Source organism: Callithrix jacchus, chromosome 8, assembly GCF_049354715.1.
Source record: "Callithrix jacchus isolate 240 chromosome 8, calJac240_pri, whole genome shotgun sequence".
Classification (NCBI taxonomy): Eukaryota; Metazoa; Chordata; class Mammalia; order Primates; family Cebidae; genus Callithrix; species Callithrix jacchus.
In genome coordinates, this window is record NC_133509.1 from 103,809,211 (window position 1) to 103,818,898 (window position 9,688).

The 9,688-nt window shown below is 52.3% G+C and overlaps 1 long non-coding RNA gene across 2 annotated transcripts in view; it reads left to right on the forward strand.

Moving 5' to 3' along the window:
* The window catches only part of LOC118145160 (uncharacterized), a 42,520-nt gene extending 34,018 nt beyond the window's left edge, over nucleotides 1–8,502 (forward strand). For both annotated transcript variants that reach the window (XR_013521297.1, XR_008474452.2), the window contains exon 3: nucleotides 664–8,502. This is a non-coding gene — a long non-coding RNA (uncharacterized LOC118145160). The remainder of the gene's footprint in view (nucleotides 1–663) is intronic.
* Nucleotides 8,503–9,688: the final 1,186 nt, after the last annotated feature.

A 9,688-nucleotide genomic window follows, 5' to 3' on the forward strand; every position in this document is an offset into this window, starting at 1 on the left:
CTTTCCCGCCCTGGTGGAGCTTAGTCTAACTAAGCTTGTTTCAACAAATCACCTGTAAAGAAATACAGGATTCCATTTGAAAAGGCTTTCAAATTCCTGTGAAGGAAAAGGATAAGGTGCTCAGAGAACATATATAAATGGGCACTAATTTCGATTTGGAGTGGGAAAGTTCTCAGGGAAGACTTCTCTGAGGAAACCCTCAAGCTCAGGCCAGGAGGAGGAGGGATGAGGTCCTGAGGGGAATGGGGAGGGACTGGAGCTGGCAGGCCCAGCAGGTAAGGTGCAGACCCTGGCTGTAGAAGCAGAGACTGGCAGGGGCAGGCAGGGGGTCAGAGCCTCTTAGGTCCATGCCTCTGGTCCCCACAGAGCTGCCTCCACAGAAGGGCAGCATCCAGGGGAGAAGAGGGCCTGGCTGCTCAGACTGTAGCTGCCCACTCAGCACCAAGAAGGGTGCTCCACCTTCAGGAACCCCACAGGAACCCCAGCCAGGTACCCACAGCCCACAAACTTCTCTTTGCCTGAACAGATTTACATAGGTCCCTTCTGTAAGGCCTGAAGGACAGTCCCATTTGATGGAACCAGATCTGCTGATAATGATGAGTGCACATGATGTTACCATGTACCCATCAATGCCCTCGGTGTGCCATCTCCTCCCTCCTGCAGGTCCAGGATCCAGTGAGCATTTGTAAGCACCCACTATGTGCTCTGCACCAGGATCACTGCAGTGCTGTGTGAGACATGGCACAAAGGGGCCAGCCGGCCCTCGGAGGCTCCAAGCACCCTGGCGGGCAGGTAAGTGGAGTCCACCCTTCCGGCCCCAGTCTCAGCTCCAGCCTGCTGTGTGCACTCCTACCCTGCCCAAATGTCCCTGGTGCTGCTCTTCGCAGGTGGGCCAGGATAACAAATGGCAGCCGGGAACTCTAATGTGCAAATGCTTCTTACTTGGTATCAACACCAGCTTGATGGCAGGGGGTGGGATGAGCACCAACCACTGCTCTTTATCCCTCATGCTCCAACAAGGAGGTATCATCCCATTAATCCTGTCCCCCTGCTCAGTCCCTCCTGTCCCCAGTTTTCACATCTAAGAAGTGAGAAGCAGAGATGAGTTGTGTTAGATGATCTCCAAGGGTTTTGGTCCATGTCTAGCCCACCAGTGCTCTGTGGGAGAGATGGAAGAGAACAGCCCTGCCCACTGACCCCATGACCCTAGCGTTATGCAAAGCAAGGTCGTTGGTGTTAACAGACTCCAGGTTGGGGGACGGGAGAGGGGAGCAGCTGAAAAACAATGTGCAACTTTAGAATCAAATCAGCCCAACTCTGCCCTTGACTCTGTGATCACCGGCAAGTGGTTTTTAATCTTTCTGAGCCTCAGTTTCCTCATCTGAGAAATGGGAATCCCATGATACCTACCTCATGGGGCTGTTCTGAAGATTACTGATAACAGCTACCACTTAGCAAGTGCTTGATCTGTGCCAGGCACCACACTGAGGGCTTCCCGTCCACTCCATGAGGGCATGTGCAGAAGTGCTGGCCCTGTGCCAGCAAGAAGTAGGGCTCCACATGGTTGTTATTCTATGACAGCCCTACTGCTCTACACAAATATATTTAACAGGCAAAGGCTTCGCAAGCCCTTGGCACATAATAAGCACGCAATAAACAGTGGGCTTTATTACTAGCCAGAGAGAAGGGACTCTTGTGAGGAGGTCCTATAGAAGGAGAAATACGGAGGAGTGGCTGACCCAAGATGATGGCTCACACACCTCTCCCAGGAGGGTCAGCCCCCTGCCTAGCTAGGCAGTTGCCTGGCTAGGATTAGGACAGCAGCTCTTACTCACTCTTCCCAGAGAGTAGCTAATTAGCCTCCCAGCAGCCAGGAGCTCCCCAGATGAAAGGTGCTTAATACAAGCTCAAGGCGTAACCCCCATATTTATAACTAAGGTTCCCTGGGGTGAGGAAGGCCCCAGGGCAGAGAGACAGGCCAGATCAGGGCCTCGCCTTGTTTATGACGGAGGTTCCCAGGAGGTTCCCAGGGAAGAGAGCCGGATGGGGTGGCTGTGAGTCTGAGAAAGGGCTCTGGGTGGTGGGTGTAGGGCTGCAGAGGGAGCCCCTCCCTAGGAGTGGGCGGGGCCCAGTGGCAGAGGAGGCAGAGTAATGCTTCAGGGCCCAAGCTGTCTCCCAGAGTGGGAGCTCCAAGGTCAGGAGACAGCCTAGGCTAGGGTAGATCAATGTGAGGCTCTGCTGCTGGGCTGCCAGGTCAGAATCCCAATTTTGCTATGGCCATTCCATGTCCCAGAGCCTCAGCTTCCTCATCTTTAAAACGGGGATAATGATAACATTGACCTCACAGCTATTTACTGACAGCACTTCGTACAGACAGGACCTGGCACCCACTATGCAAAGAATGAGGATTCATGCATTTGTTCATTCAACAGATATTTATTGAGCACCTGCTGTGTGCCAGGCACTGGGTGTTAGAAATATAGTCATGAATGAAACAGATCCAGTATCCCCTTGATTCTATAGGGAAAATAGACCACAGACACAAGAACCAAGAGCTAGGATGGGGTCAGGTGTCTGATACAGTGGCGGAAGAGCAGGTACCCAGGCAGACAGGGGAAGATTCAGAAACAGTGGGGCTGAAGGGCCAGCCCAAAGTGCACAGCAAACCAGAGGCAGGAGCCTGGGCCTGAAGCACAGGACTCTTCACCCACAGCTGCCACAGCAGCCCCTGCAGCTCCCTCTGCCTCTCACTAAGGGGTGTGCCCAACGAGGCCACCTGCCCTCACCTCCCCCTTGGCTCTGGCATCTGACTCCTGCAGTCTGGAGTCCAGCAAGGCAAGTAACTGACACAGCTTCCGCGTCGTGACAGCTTCCATTCTTTGACATTCACCAGCGTCACTGGCTGAGCTCGGGCTACATGGCCATCTTGTCTCTGAATCTTCCCAACCAACTGGTGAGGTCCGTAGCAACCCTGTGTTTTTGTTTTTTGTTTTGTTTTGTTTTGTTTTTGAGACGGAGTCTCACTCTTCTCGCCCAGGCTGGAGTACAGTGGTGCAATCTTGGCTCACTGCAACCTCCGCCTCTCAGGTTCAGTTGATTCTCCTTCCTCAGCCTCCTGAGTAGCTGGGACTACAGGCGCTTGCCACCATGCCCGGCTAATTTTTTGTATTTTTAGTAGAGATGGTGTTTCACTGTGTTAGCCAAGGTGGTCTCAATCTCCTGACTTTATGATCCACTGCCTTGGCCTCCCAAAGTGCTGGGATCACAGGCATGTGCCACTGTGCCTGGCCAACCCTGGTTTGTTTGTTTTTTGTCAAGGTGAGGTTCACATAACATAAAATGAAGTATTGTAAAGTGAGCACTTCAGTGGAATTTAGTGTGTTTGCAGTGTTTTGTGGAACCTCCACCTCTGTCTAGTTCCAAAACATTTTTATCACCCCAAAAGGAAACCCATATCCACTCAGTGGTTGCTCTCCTTTCCCTCCTCCCCCAGCCCCTGGAAACCACCTTCTGCTTCCTGTCGCTATGGGGTTGCCTGTTCTGATTACTTCGCCTATCCAGAGCTTTGGGTCTGACCTCTGTCACTTAACATCATGTTTTCCAGGTTTATCCACATTGTAACGTGTTGGTATTGCATCTCTGTCTATGGCTAAATAATGTTCCATTGTCTGTAAGCACCCCCATCTGACAGATGAGGAGACAGGCCCGAGATGCTGAGATTCCCAGCCCGAGTCCACACTGGAGAGACGTGGTCTGTGCAAGCCTGCTGCCCAGATGGCCCCCTCCTGGCACTGCCATCTGGGAGGAGGCTGCCACTGGGGGCGATGCTGGTCCCAGAGTGGTGACCTGACCCCGTCTGAGGTTCACTTCTCAGCGCAGGTTCACAGGTATGGGTGCTCTGGCCTCCCGGTCACCCTGCCCCAGGCAAGACCACAGCGTGGCCACAGGAGCCCCTCTTTGGGGGAATTCCAGCCCCTGACCAACTACAGACCGTAGCTCTCCCAGGGGTTCAGCTCTTTCTCACAACTGGGCTGTGACAGCTGGGAGGTGTTCAGCCCTGGCGCAGCCTGGTGGGCAGGCCAGGATGGGAACGCTGTCCCCAGCCAGCTTCCCAAGGCAAGACAGCCAGACCCGTCGGGCAAGGGGACCACTCAGGTGGCAGGCATGTACTGAGCACCCACTCTATACCAGCCAGGCACCAGCAGGCCTCCAAGGAGCTCCCTTTCTGATGAGGATGAGCCACCCCAGAACAGAAACTGGGTGCTGGGGCCAGGACCAGGACAGAGGGGTGCTCCCAAGAATGAGCACCAGCACTGAGCACAGGGAGCTCCCCGCTAGCAGCACCTGACACAGCGCACAGCACACCAGGGATCCCTGGCCTCAGGAAAGTGGGGCTGCCACATCAAGAAGGCCACGACACAAGGCGCCCTGCCAACGTGCAGCCTCAGGTGGAAGGCATGGATGCGGCAGTACACAGGACCCTAGCATGCTTGCCTGGGGATGCCCACCTCAGCCCACTTGATGGCCAGTTGAGACTCAGTGTGCACTGTCCATGCACCCTGTTCTGACATTGCCTAGTGTCCAGTTATTCATTCATTTCACTCATTCATTTGGGGCCACTCTACTGAGCAATGAGGATATAAAGTTGTAAAAACAAAACAAACATGTTGCTGTCCTCTAGAAGCTTAAAATACAGCAGACTGAGAAGGAAACTAATAATGACCACCTGGCTAGGGGAAAGGAACCAGAGGCAGGGCCCTAGCCCATGGACAGCTGTAGCTGGAGTGTGTGTGTGTGTGTGTGTGAGAGAGAGTGTGTGAGTGTGTGTGCTTGTGTGTGTGAGAGGGTGTAGTGCATGAGTGTGTGAGTGTGCGTGAGAGGGTGTAGTGCATGAGTGTGCGTGTGAGTGTGAGTGTGTGTGCTCATGTGTCCACAGCCGAGCTCACCTCCAGATAATTATGCACCCCTACCCACTCACCCCATCCAACCTCATCCCCACCAAGGCAGGTCTACTCAGTAAGTCAGGCTGAAAACATGAGCCTGGGAGGCTGGGGCTCCTTAACTGCCACCCCCACCTGCACCTCATCCAGGATGAAGGAGGCATTATTCAGCAAGGACATGGCCACTAAAGTGCCACTGAGGACTGGCCAAGGGGAGGGGAAGGGCTCCCTACAGCCCTTTCCCTGCTGGGATGAGTTGAATGGCTGTGGACTTACCCAGGCTGGTACAAAGCCACTGGCCCCATGGCCATCCCCTGATGACACAGCACTTCCTGGGTGCCAGTGCATGCTGAGTATGTCACATGCATTCCTTAAACCACTAAGGTTTTACCAATGACTTACCCAAGGTCACCGGGCCAGTGTGTAGAAAATTTGCATTCTTGTGTGAGCCACTCCAAAGTCCACACCCACAGTTCTAACCCAACCAAGCCAAGGGGCCCACCACAACGCTCCCCTGTACACCTCCCACAGCTGCCTGTCTAGAGGAAAGAAGGAAATCCCTTCACACAGAGCCCCTGCCTCAGCCGTGCTCCAGTCCCTCTCTCTTCCCCTGCCCTAGCTGACCCCCTAGCTAAGCCCACCTTTTGGCATTCAGGGTGCACCTCCTGTCCCAGGCAGCTCCCAGAGGAGCTGGAGGGTACAGTCTGCAAGGGGCTGTGGGTGGAAGGGAAGAGGACAGGGCTAACTAGGTCCTGGGCACATAGGGCCTCACATGGGAAGGAAAACACTCCCTCAAAGGGCCAGATGCTCTCAACCAGTTCCCACTCACTGCTGCTGTCACAAAGAACTTCCTTGCAGAGAGCGGAGAGAGCAAGCTAGATCTTCCTCCAGGTGTCTCGGCTGACCTGAAAACCCCAGGGTGCCCTGAAAGAAAGAAGGCCAGGGAAGGGATTTGCGGGAAAGTTGGTGATGGTCGCCCTCCATTCCAGTGATGGGTATGGGGGCCACCTGTCCAGGGAGCATAGCCTAGCTGAGGGGCAGGAATGGGCCCCTGCCTGTCCCAGGGGCAGCTCAGGGCCAGATGGGGCCAACTACAGTCCCCACGGCCCGGACATGGCTACTGAGAGGCCCAGTGACCACAGCTGTGTTCTCTGGGCTCTGGTTGAAGCACTTTGCATGCATTAATCCTAAAGCCAATCTTTACAACCTCCCTGAAAGGAAGGTGCATGAAGCCCCCGTTTTACACACGAAGAAACTAAGGCTCAGAGATTGGAGAAATGTGCCCATAGCCAGATGGCCAGGAAACAGTAGTCAGGATTCACATCATTCTGATTCCAAAGGCTTTGCTCTTGACAACTGCTTAGAGCTTTTCTGCTGGCTGTGCCCTGCACCAGGCTGGCACCTAAGATGTTTGAGGAGGGAGTAGACAGGTAAGGGGACATGTGAGAGGATATGGGGATGAGTGAGAGGGCAAGTGAGTGCCTAAGTGAGCGGGCGAGTGAGTGGTTGGGCAGTGAACAAGTGACTGGACAAGCAGACTAATAAATGAATGGTGCAGTGATTAAAGGGCGGAGTGAGAGGAGCAATCGCTGCTCTGCCAGATGACATCTGGGAGTGAAGAGGAAATGTGCCTTCTGAGAAATTGGGTGGCCCACTGGAATCTGGCTTACCATGAAGTATAGGCCCCAGGTGGTCTCCTTCCCTGGAAAGAAGCTCACCCACAAAGGGACTCTGGAGGCCACAGGGCTTCTGCCTGCCAGACACACGCATATTCCATGACCAGGTAATGGGCTGGCCAGGTCAATCATTTCTAGGGCTTTGGGAGCCCCATTGCTTAAGAGGAACCTAGGCCAGGTATCGATCCGCCCACCCCTGCTGGGAGGAAAAGAGGAAAAAGAGATCCATTGGTTCTGCCCAAGGTGGAGGTGGGGGTGGTTGGCCTAGAGGCCCCAACTGCTGTCCTGGGAGGGCAGGTAGGCCTGACTGGGACAGAGCTCCTTTGCTCTGGCTGTTGGGCCCTAGGGGTCAGTGCCCGGGCCCTGTTTGCCTAAGGGGGTGGATGCAAGGTGGTGCAGATGTGCCTCAGCAAGGGGTTACTGCCATGGACAGGGAAGGCCAATGGGGTAAGGGCAGGCTGGACTAGACCCAGGAGTCAGGATAACATGACATAAAGGGGCTGTGGATCTTAGGGCTAGAGGCAGGGAAACTTAGGGTCTATAGCCCACCAACACCTTCCATGAGGCTCAAGGGGAAGGTAACTGGACCGAGTCAAGGGCAACTCCATGAGTTAAAGGGCACACAGAGGAACTCTCCCATCCAGCCCTCAGCCAGCTCTCCAAGGAAGACTGGAGCAAGCCAGGGGCAGGTGCTGGCCAACATGCTTCTGAAGAACAGGTCTCAGATGCTGCTCACCTTGGGGTCAGAGGGATCCAAGAGGGGACCCAGAGCCATGCCTGGTCAGGCACGACCCCTCCCCAGTTGTGAGTTTTTACCCACTGCTCACTTCAGGACTTATGTCATGACCTACAATGAGCTGACAGAGGGTATGAGGGCCTCTTGGAGTGGATGGGGTGCACAGAAAACTGCTCAGCATCTTGGTGTCCTCCCCTGTGCACTCAGGCCTTGCATGAGCTGCCTGTCCTGGAGGAAACCTTGAAGAGGACTGACAGCACTGCAGCTCCCTCACGTTTCTGGGTAGGGTTCCAGGAACCTTAGCAGGGCAAATGCTTTCATCACCCTGTTTTGAGAATGAACTGAGTAGGCCTGTTAGCCCCATATCTCCACATGGGGTCCTGGGGACAATACTCCATCCTGGAAAATGCCATGGAGGTCACTTTGGGCACAGGCACAGCGGCCGTCCGAGGGGGTGTGTTTAGGGACGGACACCTTCCTGTCCAGCACAGGCTGTGAGGAGCAGGCAAGTGCCCTCTAGTGGCCTCTCCTGACACAGGTTGCATAGAGCCCCAAAAGACAGCTTGCCTAGGAGCACAGGGACAACCCCAGCCTCCTATAGGGTCTGGATGTGCTGTGCAACTAACACTCAATTTTTTCAAAAGAAAGAAAGAAAGTGATAGCTCTACATCAGAAGGTCATTGCAAGATGGTAGAGCAACATATCTAGCCCTTTAGCCTGGCTTTCTGCAAGTATTAGTGATAACGACAACACCAACAAGAGTACAAGTTATCTTAATCCTCACAATGACCCATGAGGTAGGCATTATTATTTCTAGTTTACAAATGAAAAAGGGGCTGCCAGGCATGGTGGCTCATGCCGGTAATCCCAGAATTTTGGGAGGCCGAGGCGGAAGCATCACTCGAGGCCAGGAATTCGAGACCAGCCTGGTTAAAATGGTGAAACCCCATTTCTACCAAAAATACAAAAATTAACTAGGCATGGTGGCGGATACCTGTAATCCCAGCTACTCGGGAGGCCGAGGCATGAAAATAACTTGAACCCATAAGCCAGAGGTTGCAGTGAGCCAAGATCATGTCACTGCACTCTAGCCTGGGCAACAGAGCAAAACTCTGTCTCCGATAAAAACAAAAAACACAAATGAAAAAGATACAGAACTTGGGTTTCAACTCAGCTGTGATGGCAAACTTGTGCTGGTGTTTAGGCACTCCACTTTAACTCTTCAGATTTTAACAAGAGGCTATTTCCAACCAAAAGTATAGCCTTTTCTCTCCTGTCTCCTGCTCCCAAGAGAGACTGCACTGTTGAGGAGAAAGCAGGGAAATGGCTCTTTCTCCTCTCTGTGGTAAAAAGGATCAATGACAAACTTTTCCTTCTTTTGTTATACTTTACAAAGGACTTTCACCTGTGTTATCTCATTTGCACGTCACACCAGCCCTGTGACGGAGGAAGTATTAACCCCATCCCACATGTAACTACGAAGATAGCTGTCCACTCAACTTCCAGCCCTGCATCTATATAAGCCCCATGGGGCCAAACTCAGATGAAGTCTCAGTAAGTTTAAAAAGATAACTATCATATAAAATGTCTCCTCGGATCACAACAGGATGAAGTTAAAAATCAGTAGCAGAAATATAACTGGAGGCTACTCATGGTGGCTCACACCTGTAATTCCAGCAAGTTGGGAGGCTAAGTTGGGCAGATCACTTGAGCCCAGGGTTTGAGACCAGCCTGGGCAACATGCTGAAACCATGTCTCCACAAAAAAAAAAAAAAAGCCAGGCATAGTGGCACACACCTGTAGTCCCAGCTACTCTTGGGGGCTGAAGTGGGAGGATCATCTGAGCCTGGGAAGGTCGGGGCTACAGTGAGCTGTGATCACATCACTGTACTCCAGCCTGGGTGACAGAGTGAGACCCTGTCCACAAAAAAAAAAAAGAAAGAAAAGAAAGAAATTTAACTGGAAAACTCACAAATTTGTGAAAGTTAAACAATGCACTCTTAACCAATGGCTCAAAGAAGAAATCACAAAGGAAACTAGAAAATACCTAGAAATAAAAGGAAATTAAATCATAACATAGCAAAACTTACGAGATACAATAAAAGCCGTGCTAAGTTTGAAATTTATAGCTACAAGTGTTTACATTAAAAAACAAGAAAGATCAATAAATCAACAACCTAACTTTACAACTTAAGGAAGTATAAAGAGAAGAACAAACAACCCAATGCTAGCAAGAAGTAAGGAAATAACTATTAGAGCAGCAATAAATGGAACTGAGAATAGAAAAACAATAGAAAAGGCTGGGCGCAGTGGTTCATGCCTATAATCCCAGCACT